The following is a 13,220-nucleotide window of genomic DNA, read 5'->3' as shown; positions in this document are numbered from 1 at the left end:
GATTCCTTGTCTCTGAACATAGCTCAGGGTTCAGCTGGACTGTGATGAATTAAATTTAAAAATACAGATCTCCTGCCTCAAGGAATTTAACTTATTTTTTAAAATGTGTGAGAAAGAAGGGAGTTTGCATTTATTACTCCACTAAACTATCCTTCAAGGATGTCTGCTTTCCTGTCCAAAAATCTGGGCTGCTATGTCTCACCTGGACTAAAACAATGAGTACTTGTTAGTCTCATGAGAGAAGAACGTGGACCTTTGCTATCCCCCATTACCAAATTTCCAACCAATCATGTTGTTCCTTGTGTCTCAGCTTGGCAACCAGTCATGTTGTCCTTAATCCCATGATGTCTGTTCTGTCCTGCTCTGTTCTTTGTTCTATACTCCCAAAAATATGTGAAAAAAAGCAGGGAGGGGGGGGGAATTATTCATCTGCTCAGGGTCTTTGGCATTAATGGAGGAAAGCCATTTATTGATAGGCAGCATGACCTTGCTAATAAATGCAATCTTTCCTGAAGATCAGCCTCAGTTTACCCTTCTTGTTAAATTTCAGCGATACAACTGGAAAGGAGTAGGATGAAAGAAGGCTTCCCAGTCCCTCTGCTACTTGTATTTATTGACACCAGCCATCCTGGAATTCCCTTCTTTTTTTCTGTAATTCAGAATCCTTATGTTCTCTCTCTTTTTTTAAATAGATACAGAGGAAAGTAAGCAGAGCTTGGGGGAAAATATGCATGACTGAACAATGTAAACAGAAAGAATAAAAACAGAAATTGACATATAATAATGACCTATGTTGCTACAATGACCAAGTTTGTAGTAGAAAAATAGGTGAGAAAATGTATCTCCTTCCCTTCCTTCATTCCTCACTATGGGAAACGTTGAGGCAACTCACTGTCAGACTTTCAGACTCAGTCAATAAGCTGGCTAGTATTTCCAAACTACTTTCTATTTCTCTTCTCTTTTTGGATGTTGTTGATTTCTGACAAAGTATAGGGAGGCAGACTTCATTAAGAAATGAAGACAATGTAAAAACTAACATAGGTCAACAAAAATTTAAAATCTATTTGAAAACATTAAAAAAAGTCTTCTCCTTTCAAGCAAGAATTCTTAACCTAAGATCCATGAACTTGCTTTAAATATAAATTTATGTATAAAATATATCTAGATAATAATTTATATGTAATTGGAGGATTACAAAATATAATTTTATTACAAATATTCACAAAGTTTTGTTGTTACTGTTCAGTTATTTTTCAGGCAGGGCAGAATCTTTTTATGGGGGTTACTTAGCAAAGACACTGGAATGGTCTGCCATTTTCCTCTCCAATTCATTTTACAAATAAGGAACCTGAGGTAAACAGGGCCAAGTGACTTGCCCAGGGTCACACAAACAGCAAGTATCTGAGGCTGGACTGGAACTCAAGAATAATTGGTTTCAATATTAATTGGTATATAAATATATGTCACATAGAAATACATGTTTCCATTTGACACATTTTATTTATATGTTTATGTATGACATATTTCATATGCCATATGTAAATATATCACACATTTATATAAATGTATTCCAATTATATACCTACTAATTGTACATAAATATAATGGATTTATAATTGATTTCCTCTCTAATCAATCATCTGGATTTTAGGCAGTCAAAAACATTTTTCTCGAAGGGGTCCATAGGGTTTATCAGACAGCCTAAGAGGTTCATAATACAAAACAGTAAAGAACCCTTCCTTAACGTAACCCCTCATGTATTTATCCTGATCTTGACTTGAATTCTTCACTTTCCCCTCTACCCTCTCCAGTCCCTCCCTCTGGTCCTATGACTCAGTGACCTCTGAGGACCTTTCTGGTTTTAGAACCATGATCCTAACATCCTATGAACTCCCTCAGAGACCCCTGAAAAGGCACCAAGGGAAGGTTGGCTACTTCTACATTTGTTAGCCTTGCTGGAACTGAGACCCTGGACCTCCATGGCATCCCATATGTGTCATGACTTGCCAGAGGGGTCAATGTTAATCTGGAAATGAGGAAGAATTGTGAAGCATTACAATATTAAATGAAGCAAACTGGGCAGATAGCAAATTGAATGTTGGAGACCTTGAAAAAGCTCCATGTACACCCAGAACAAACTGTAGCCAAAAGAATGCAGAAAAATACAAAGTAAAACTGTGGACACAGCCCTTCCTAGTCAAAGGCAGGTTTGCTATCCACTGGAGGAATCCAATAACAATTATAGCATCGGATATGGGTGTGGATGAAATTGACTCAAGACACAGAAGTCATTACACTGATGGGATTTGTGGAACTTCACAGTTTGAATAAGTGGCCATGAATCAAAATACAGGTGTGAATTTCTGGAAATCAGTAAGCAATGGAAGGTAGCTTGGTGGCAAAGTAGATAAAGCTGAACCTGGAGTCAGAAAAACTTGTGTTCAAAGTATGCTTTAGGCACGTTCTAGCTGTGTGACTTTGGGCAGATCATTTTCCTCATTTGCAATAAGAGGATAGTAATAGTCTCTGTCTCCCAGAATTGTTGTCATTATCATGAAATAATTTATGTATATCACTTTGGAAATCGTCAGTTTCCATATAAATGCTAGCTATTACTTAAACACATATAGTGCATATATATCATTACCATATATAATGCTAGCTATATTATTATTGTCTTCCAAAGCTATTACTATGAGCTGGGAAGTTCCTTCAATGCCTATTCACATAGTATTTGCCAGTAAATAGTCATTGTTTGTCTTTTGACCAGCAACCCTGAGGGTCTTCCAATCCCAGTTTGATTTTTTTTTTAATGAAGGAGCCATTTCTTGACTCATTTCTTAAAGAGGTCTCTTCACTGAATGGGAATTACCTCACTCTAAGTGAGTGCCTGAAAAGACTTTAGCATAAAAGGCCAGGGTCTCCCATTGCCATGTCATCCTGATGAATATCTCGCCACTGGACCCAGATGGCTCTAGAGAAGAAAATGAGGCTGGTGACTTCTCACAGCCCTCCCTCACTCAAATCAAAGTCAATTTCAAGTCATGTCATCATATCCCTGATACCATGGGCCTCTTCAAGAACAAAGGACAAGCACAACAACAACAACAAATCACCCAACCCCTACCACCAACTTGTAGACATGTACCATCTTTCTCAGCCCTTTCAAAGGTCAAAACTACCTGACAAAATCTCCTTGCTCCTCTACACAAAAGAATCTCACTAAAACATCCTGTCATGTATACACCCAACACTTACTCAACTTGCCTCCCAAAGCAAGCCATATATCAAAGTACCACACAGGAAATTAAATGTGTGCCTCCAAAACTGATGAATTTAATTTTTATGGTATTTAAACTTAATTGGTGAAAAAGAAATAAATATTGAAATGATGGCAGAGTCAAGATTAAAAGTCTCTCTAGACTTATAAGTGAGCTCTTAGGGGTGAACTAGGCATTACTTACAATAATAAGTTGTGCATTTCTTTAGAAAAAAATGATAAAGGACCCATTTATGTGGCCATATTGTGTTATACCAAGTTGGAATGAATGGGGAAAACTAATATGAATAAAATAAAAACCACTTAAGTTTATCTTTCTCCTTTTTGGTTGGAAAAGTGAGGAACTAGGTGACAAAGTGGATGAAGTGTGGACATAGGGACAGAAAGATCTCAGTTCAGATCTGACCTCTGATACTTCCTCAATATGTGAGCCTGGGCAAGTCACTTAACTTCTGTTTTTCTCAGTTTCCTCAACTGTAAAATAGGGTTAATAATAGCATTCATCATCTCATGCAGGGTTGGTGCAAGTATCAATGACATCGTGTGTGTAAAACACTTAGCAAGTGCCCGGTACAAAGGAAGTGCTTAATAGAAGCTTATTTCGATTCTTCCTGAGGGTTGAGTACTCTATGCACTATCAGACTCAGTCTCTGTGTCAGTCGTTTCTTGCTTAACAGCTTTCTTCACTGTTAGGGAGGAAACTGGAAAAGGAGAAAAATATGCAAAAAAGAAAATACATTACTTAAAATTATACTTCACAAAGGTGTAAAATCTTTTGTAAAACATCTATGAATTTCACGCTATTTACCTGCAATGGAAATCAGGGCAGCTCCTTCTGGGCATGAGCCATTCAAAATGCAGATTCTCCAGTTCAACAGCACTGCCACCTGCCTGCCCAATGCTAGGCAGCTGAGCCATCCCACACATTCCCTGAACCTTGACTTCCTTTAGACTCTGTTTGAGCCTGTTTTGGGAGGATAGAACTAGGCACAGTGGATAGAATTGGAAAAGAGACAAGTGGTAGCTTTTTACTCAAGGAAAGAACTGCCTAAGAAGGTAGACCTATTGAAGAGTAATAAGCTGACTGCCTCAAGAGACAATGACCATCCAAATCACCGTTGGGATATTCAGCCTCAAGTGCAGGGGGGAGAAGCATTCATCAATGTTGCTGGAGACAAAATTTCTTCTTTTCAGTATACGCTGGCCTAAATGATTCCTAAGATCCCTTCTGGTTGTGGAAACCTAAAAATCTGTGAGCTATGACATTGATGTGAATTGATTTTTTCATTTATTAGTAGGTTTTTTGACACAGGAGAATTTCTTTTACTCCTCTCCCACTACCTTTGCATTTCCCTCACAGCTGAACATTGAAAGTTTACAGCTTATCTCATAAATATTTCTAAATAGCTCAAAGCATATCATAGATACCATTTCCTTCATTCTCATATCATTTTTCTAAAGTGTTGTTAGTCACCAACCTTCCTATGGCTGTGAAATATTTCACTGAGCTCCCATCCTTGTGAACATCTCTAGAACTTCCATTCTGTCCCATAAAATTGAGGCTAGAATCATTTATTCCATTGTAAATATAATAGACTTTGTCACATGTCTTCCTGAAATCCAGATGCACTGGGTCTGCCATATTCCCCTGCCATACCAGGCTAGGACTGCTATTACAAAGGAAATGCCATGATGGGGGCAGGATGACTTCTTCAGTCGTGGTCAAGTGCTTTTCCCATGGCCCTTCACTGGGGCAGGTCTCCAATGTCTTCCAATTACACACATATGGATATGAGGGTTATACTTCTTTCTCACCTTAGAAGGTCAGGACCACAGGTCCTAGTGCTATTCATTCTGTGAGGCAGCTTGGCCAAGTGGGTGGAGCCAGGAAGATCTAGGTTCCAGTCCCATGTCTAAGACATACTGGCTCAATAACCTCTTAGAGTTCTAAGATCCATTGCTTAGACTATACATAGGGGCTTAGCTGCATTAATACAGGGAGTTTCCTTTACGAGAGAGCAGCCTATCCCAAAGAAATCAGCCCCTTTCCCCTAGCCCACATTCTAACCCAGAGCTAGCTAGATTCATGGACAAGACTCACTAAAGTCTCATTGACTGAGGGAGGGCTTCTACAGAAATAAAATCCTGATCCTTCATTGGGGAATGCAGGCAGGGGTGTGCTGATCTCAACTCAAACAAAGTCCTACAAGTAGATTGTTACGTTTTCGCTGAGCAGGAACACGATGGGAACGGCACAAAATACAAAGCACAACTGGAACTGTTGTTTTGTTGAAATCTAGACTTAAGAAAGGAATGGGGAAATTATAAATACTACAGAGTAAACGAAAGTCAGTAATGAATACAGTCGAGGCAGAGAATTTCTCTAATAGAAAAACATCCATTTAGGCACTCAATAAAGAATTGCTAAGTGAATGAATGAGTCACAATTCTGGAGTGAGTGCCTCTGCTCAGCCCACCAAGAGCACTGGCAGTTCTTCTCAAGCCATTAGCAGACTTACCCTAACATTAAAGCTACCAGTGTGGGAGTCCTGGCATCATTTCATAGAAAGGTGTCTGAATAGTAGGTTTAAAGTCATATATTTAACATACTAGAGGAGTCTAAAAAGGTGTCTCTGCAATGATTCATTTACTCATAGGTTAAAAAGAAAGAAAACAATTTTCATGATGCATTCAGGGGAAAAGATTCCTCTCTGCTCATTTTTCAGAAAGTCTGACTTCATTGAAACAAGTCATAGAACTTGCAGAGTGCTCCAAGTCCCCGAGGTGGAGGGGACCTCAGAGGCCATCTTGTCCCATCTGTCCCTGAGCAGTAATGTTCTCTAAACATCCTCTATCTAGCCTCCACTGAGTGGGAACTCAGCCCTCTCCAGGCTGTGGATCTCTATCATGTGGGGATAGTTCTAACTATAAGTACATTTTTCCTTCATTGGGCCTAAATCTGCCTCTCTGCACCTTCTGCAGGTTCTGGCTTCTGGGACTAATTAGAAAACAATCTCATGATTGCTAATTGCACTACTAATCCCTCTTTCTTATGACATCACATTCAAATGCATCAAGAACAATCATGTCCTCCCTTCCCCTTCAGAATAAACACTATCAGTCCCTTCAGGGGGTCCTCACATGACATGGGTTTACATCCCCTTACCCACCCTGCATATCTCAAGAAAGATTGTGACCTGTTCCTAGGCCCTAGCTGGCAAAGGGGACTCCATGTCTGACCACTGGGTGGCCTGCCTGTCTGATCACTGAGTAACCTGGGAAGTTCCTGTGTTCCCAACAATTGCCGTGGTTGGCTACACTTAGAATTAGGAATGCAAGTTTAGCAAACTTCCTCTAATCCAGGTGTGTGAGGTTAACAAACTTTCCTAGTCACAATGTTCTTGGGATTGAGCAAGTGAGAGTCAGTCCAAAGCACCTGCTGGATGACTGCTCCTCAGGGCTCCCCTCCTCCTGCAGGCTTGTGAATTAGCCCAGAAACAACAATCAGCTGTAAAGACAGTGAACCAAGAGATGTGGGGTCTTGATGGGTTTCACGGCTCAAGCCCCTGAGGTGTATCTATGGGACTGAAAAGGGAGGAGCCACTTACATACCTGGGAGTAATAAACCACCTGAATCTTTCCTTCATGGTACATCCTCACCATACCATGATTTACTCTGAATTTGGCTGAAACCCAGGAAAAGAAGCTTGAGGTCATTATAGACCCTGATGCTGTGGATATTGGCCCAGTTTTGCACCACAGCCACAATCAACAACACATGCAGAACCTAAAATATTCATTGTACAGGTGGCAAACAGATGGCATATTTCAAGTCAGGGTTAGCCCCAAGGTAACCTGTGACCTAAATGACACTTGTATCTGCCTCCATCCATCAGCATAGCCTCTCTCTGCCTCCTGCCTCCTCTGAAGTCCCACTTCACACCTGCAGCCCAAGGAACCCAACTAAAGCCAACTCTGGCCTCATGCTGATATAAAAATGTTCTGCCCTGGCCACAATCCCAATGAGCCCTACTCTAGATGAATTGTCCTACAGGGAAGCAGGGGTTAGGAAAGGGAAAAAGCATTTATTCGGCAACTGGCAGGTGACAGGTGATGGCTCAGAAGGAGAAAGTGAGACTGGTGGCCTTGCACAGCCCTCCCTCACTCAAAGCAAAGTCAAGTACAAGTCATGTCATCATTTCTCTGATTTCATGGTCTTCTTTGAAAATGAAGGACAAACCCAAAAAAACTAGGTGACAGGTACAGTGCCAAATACTTTTTATTAACATTATCTCATTTAATCATCTCTCAAATCTCACGAAGTAGGTATAATTGTTAACCCCATTTTAGAGTTTGGAAAATTGAGCAAAGTTTAGGTGACCTGCCCAGGGTCTCACAGCATTTGTCTGAAGTCAAATTTGAACTCAGATTTTCCAGGTTAGCACTTTAGCCACGTACCACTATCTATCTCAAAAGTAAATGTGACCTAAAATGAGACAAAATTGAGAAAGCTCTTCTCCTCAAGGAGCTCAGATTCTACTACATGTATATATTCACACTAATACAGGGAGTCATGAAATGCTTCTGGAGGGAAGAGACAACTCTGACCTTTGAGAGGGAGGGATTTCCAGAGAGCAAGGTAAAGAGGTAGAATATTTCACACGTTGGTGGGGAACAAGAGCCTCATGCACTGGCTTGAAGGCTGGAAATGGGAAACTGCATCTAGGAAACCTGTTCTTTGGAAGGAATGGTGGATTATTACGGAGAAGTAAAGAATGTTTGAGGATATACCCCTAACTTTTTGAGGTAAATATCATGGAGGATGACCAAGTTCTCACAAAACATACTTTAATGGCATTAAGATAGACAGAGTCCTGGACCACGTGGGACCCTCTCTTTGACTCATTGTTCTGATTCGTACATTTTAATATTCACACAGAAATAGGGCAAAGTTATTTAACTGGGGTGTTGATAGAATCCAGCATACACCAAATAACTAATACTGCGTCAATCTTTCCAGTTGGCAACCTGCCTTCTGATTATGTGATAGTATTTGTCTTTTTTTATGTGTTATATTTCCTCTTGGCTATTATTGCGAAATCATTACAATCTCGCTCTACCATACATGTATATATATACAGAGAGAGAGAGAGAGAGAGACAGAGAGAGACAGAGAGAGGGAGAGAGAGAAAGTGATCTGGTTTCCTTCAGGAGCAACAGCCCCTTGGAAGACAGAGGCTGCTAAGACACAATGGTAAGTAACGGGGTTCATTTCTGAAGGGAAATGAAGATGTTACTTAGTTTTTGTAAGGTTCAGATTTGGGTCTCCCCTAAAAGTTGTCAAGTCCTCAATGAGGCTGCTTGTCGAATTAACTCATGGGCTCCCTGTGGAGAGGCAGTGTGATGTAGTGGACAGGGAACAGGGCTGAGTCAAGAACCTCAGGGTTCAAGTTCTGCCCCTCATGTATCCTAGTTCTCTGTCTTCCACTTAGCTCTCTAGGTCTAAAAGTGGCACAGGAGTTATCTATCTGCCTTCATAGAGGCAGTTCCAACCCTGGAGTCCTCACTGTCTATTAAATCACAGACATGTTATTTTTTTTATCTCAGTTGTAATAGCAATTCCTTCCATACTGCCATACCCAAAGTCCATTGTTATAATACTCCATCCCAGGATACTGCATTCTGCCCAACCACATTGGCAACTGCTTTCCCCCCTCCCAATATGACTGCACCCATACTCAGTCAGTAATCTATGTCAGCATCACTAACCCTGTCAATATTCCCACATTGTTCCAAAACCTCTTTCCTTCCCAAATGAATTTGTCCCAGGTACAAGAATTCAGATTCTTGGATATGGCTTAACAAATGATGGCATATGAAAAGAATGGAACATTATTGCCTTTTAAGAAGTGACAAATATGAAGAAATCCGGGAAGTGTGGAAAGACCTGAATGAACTGCAGCAGAGTGAAGAAAGCAGGTTCAGGATAACAATGTACAAAATTAGTGCAGTAATGGAAAGAAAAGAATCCCTAAAAGTCCTCAGAACTCAGATGAAAAGCAATGACCAATTTTGCTTCCAAAAGATGGGAGACAAAATGTATTTATTAATTCTAAGTGTAGCATTAACTTGCTATTATTCAAATGCTATTATTCAAAATGACATAAGCAATAAGTATACCTAGCATTGATATTGTATCTACATTGTGCCAAGCACTATGTTAATTGCTTTCCAATTATTGTCTCATTTGATCCTCACAAACCCCCTGGTAAGTAGTGGCTACTACTTCCATTTTACAATGTAGGAAATTGAGGCAAGCAGAACCAAAAAGTAACTTGCCCAGAGGCACACAGTATTTGTCTCCTCTTGTCAGAAAAGTGGGTGACTATGGAGGCAGAAGCTAAAATATGCAGTGGTGCAGTGGATATTTGGAGGCAGTTTGACAAAGGCTTGTGGTCTCTCAACAAGCCAGAATCTTATGAGAGTCTTGTCAAGCCCTGTTTCTTCATCTGTAAAATGAGGGTGCTAGACTCAATGACCTCTAAGTTCCTTTATAGCTCTGAATCACTAGTTCTGGGATCCTATGTGGTATAACTGTTTAGCTATGTTGGTTGGTTTTGCTTGACTTTTTCGTAATAATAGCAATTTCCCAATATTCTCTCTTTTGGTCCTGACAAGCACACTGGGAGGCTGTCATTCCCCCTCTTTTACAGATGAGGAAATGAGGTAGACAGACTTACTTTCTTGCCTAGGGTCCCACACTTAGAGTCTTAGATCAGATTGAACTCAAGCCTTCCTGACTCAATGTCCAGTGCTTTATTCACTGTGCACCCTTGTAAACATTGTTACTACAAATGATGGGTCCGTTGCCAGGAAGATACTGTACACTGGGCAGTGACTGGAAAAAAAATGGGATAGCTGCTATAAAACTTTAAAAAAAAAGCTGTAGTTGTTTTCCCTCCCCAACCACCTTTAACTTTTGTCTCTTCTCTTTTTAACAGAATACTATCCTACGTGTTTTCCTTACCTTGGCTAGCTTTGTGATATTTTGTGACGCTTACTGTACATTTAAGCCATTGCTGTTGACTGCAGCAGATGAACCACAAGGTAAATCTTTGTTAACAACACTTTCCTATCTCTAGGAACAGGAGGAAATTAGCAGGAACGGTGACTGAGTCAAGCTTTCATGACCTATCTGTGTCCATTAGAACCAAGACCCAAAGGACGGGAATAGTGGGCAAAAGATGGGAAAAGTAGATTTAATCTAAAGATGTGCCTGAGATGGAGAAAACAGGCAGTTGTCTAAACATACATTTAACGTCCTTACACTATCATCTCCCTTCTATCGCATAATTAAGGGTCAGTATTTATTATACACATGTGATGTGTTTCTAAGGGGCAGTGTGTATTAGTAGTTAGAGAGCTAGCGTGGAACTTTGGAAGATCTGGGTTTAATTCCTGCCACCAACACTTGACTGGCTTGGTGATGCTGAGCAAAGCAATAGCCCTCTCTGTGCCTCTAGCACTTATCTACTTAGTCACTCAATTCATACAAAACTACTGTGTGCAAAAGATTTCAGCTACCATGGCAAAAACAATCATGGAAAGAAAATTAAAATGGAAAGACAAGAACCCTCCTCAAAAGAGAAGTCCCCATGGAACTTATGTCCTACTTTTCATCTGCTAATCTTGCAGAATAGTATCCTAGATGTTTCCAATTATCACTGTGAAGGCTTCTGGAATGATTTTAGGGCTGTTCTTAACTGAATGGGTTGTGAAGCATTCACGTGTTTGCCAAGGAAAATGGTAGAACCTCTTTTGAAAGTCATTAGAAGTGGCCCAGATCTTCCCCTGTTATGATGGTTTAGTGCATACCATTCAAGGTAGCTTTAGGCACCTAGCAAAATCTGTTGTAGAGGCATCAACTGCAATTTAACAGATTTGCCATGTGTTCTGTCTTAGGTTGCAGGGATTCTAATGGTGTAATGCATGACTTCAACACTCAATGGCAATATGATTGTATCAGCTGTTCCTGTAACTCGAGAGTTGGATTAATTTGCTGCAGCATGTAGGTTCCAGGCTCAACAAATGCAAAATTATGTAAAATGATGTAAAATGTAAAATGACAATGGCCAAGCTGGAAGAGACCACAGGGGCTATGAGGTAGAACCCATCTGGGAGTGAGAAATCCCTACTCAACAAGGGCCCAATGGGCCTTTGAAGGCCTTTAGTGGAATAGCTCTGCTTCTTCTGGAGATTTCTCATGCTTAGGAAGCATTACTCCTCATTGTACCAAACTAAAAACACTCTCCTCAGCCTCCATCCCCACCTCTCAACCCTGCTCCCTAAGGCCAAGCAAGCTGGGCAAGTCTGTTCCCTTTTCCCTGTGGCAAAAGCTTCCCTTCTCCATGCTATGCTTGCTGTACTGATCCTTTTATGAGACCTTTTCATTCTCTCTATATTTATTATCCTGTGAATGTGCCCCAGATGATCAATTTCCTTCCTACCCTAAACTGGACATGATATTCTGGATGTGATACAACCAGGAAAGAGTAGAGCAAGGCTTTAACCTCTCTAGTAGAAACACCTCATGGAAAATTGGGCTTGGTATTAGGAAAACCTGAGGTTAAATTCTTCCTCAGACACATACATGTTATTTGTGTGGCCCTGGGCAAGTCATTAGCCTTTGGGGAGTCTCTGTTTTCTTGTCCACTAATAAAAGAGGGTTTTGAGCTTGATAACTTCTAAAGTCCTTTCTACTTCACAATCTAGGATCTACAATATTTTTCTGTTGAAACCTCAATTCCTAACCTGATTATCAGTGTGACCTTGGGCAAATCACTTGACCAATCTCAGCCTCAGTTTCCTCATCTGTTAAGAAAAAGAGGAGTTTGGACTGACTCCTAAGGTCCCTTTCTGTTTGAAAGCTACATCTGTTATTCTTTTCTACTTAAATTCAAGATCAGAAACTAATTAGTTATGTGATCCTGTGTTTCAGTGCAAGTTAACTAGCACCTAGGACCTAATGTGTTCTCCATCTATACTTGAGGGTAGATTGAAATGGCTCATTAGGTGGTTAAGGGAGGACATATAGTAAATGATCAGAGGTTATCTGGAATAATGGTAAGAAGCTTAATAAATAGTCATCATTTCCCAAGGATCACCCTAAGCTTTGCCTAATTTTCTTCCACCAACAGAGTGATAAGACCTCAGGGATATGACAAAGTCAAATGCCATGAAATTTTGAACAAGGAGAAATGTACAATCAGTGTTGTAGAGAAAGCCAAACCCACTGTACCCTGTAAAGTCACAAAGTATATAGGTTAACAACTCCTTCTCCTGATGTTTCTGCCAAAGTCATTGCATCCCAATGGAATTTGTCCAAGCTTCAAGCACTGCCCCTTTCCTTGGAATTCAGAGCAGCAAGGGGCTTAAAACCATGTGAGCATTGCCTTGGATCTTCATTCTGTTGAAACCATTATCAAGTCTTAGGCACACTGATTCAAATCACAAAGTGACACCTCTGTACCTTCTGAGATCTTCTACGAATTTAGGTGCTCTCACCTCCGGTAGCCTATTGTCTGATGAATGTCCAAAGAAAATAAATTGTTCCATAACATGAAATGAATCTGTTCTTTTGTTATTAAAGAATCAATGTCCAAATTCAGTATAGAAGTGAGGTATTTCTCTGGGGCAATTCCTAGGACATACACTGTGAGGCTCAAACACTCTATGCTTTTTGGTTTCTACTCACCTTCCAGATCTACATTTGAGAATCCAGGGACCTTAATCCTAGAAAAACCAAGTTTTCAAATAACCTGAGAAATAATAGGAAGATACCTGACAGGTGCAAGATGGCATACTTATCAGTGAAGATGACTTTCAGTTGTCCTGTGTCATAAAAAACATCAAGCATATATATGTTGGAGAGAACAGGGAA

General features: G+C 40.3%; 1 long non-coding RNA gene across 1 annotated transcript; it reads left to right on the top strand.

The window, feature by feature from the left end:
* Positions 1-8,409: 8,409 nt before the first annotated feature.
* On the top strand, positions 8,410-12,904 carry LOC140517352 (uncharacterized). The gene is made up of 3 exons (XR_011971552.1): positions 8,410-8,534; positions 10,282-10,387; positions 11,243-12,904. It is a non-coding gene; the product is annotated as an uncharacterized lncRNA (long non-coding RNA).
* Positions 12,905-13,220: the final 316 nt, after the last annotated feature.

This window comes from Notamacropus eugenii, chromosome 1, assembly GCF_028372415.1.
Source record: "Notamacropus eugenii isolate mMacEug1 chromosome 1, mMacEug1.pri_v2, whole genome shotgun sequence".
In the NCBI taxonomy this organism is placed as follows: Eukaryota; Metazoa; Chordata; class Mammalia; order Diprotodontia; family Macropodidae; genus Notamacropus; species Notamacropus eugenii.
Note: the sequence above shows the minus strand (reverse complement) of the source record. Positions and strands in the feature narration are given on the sequence as shown.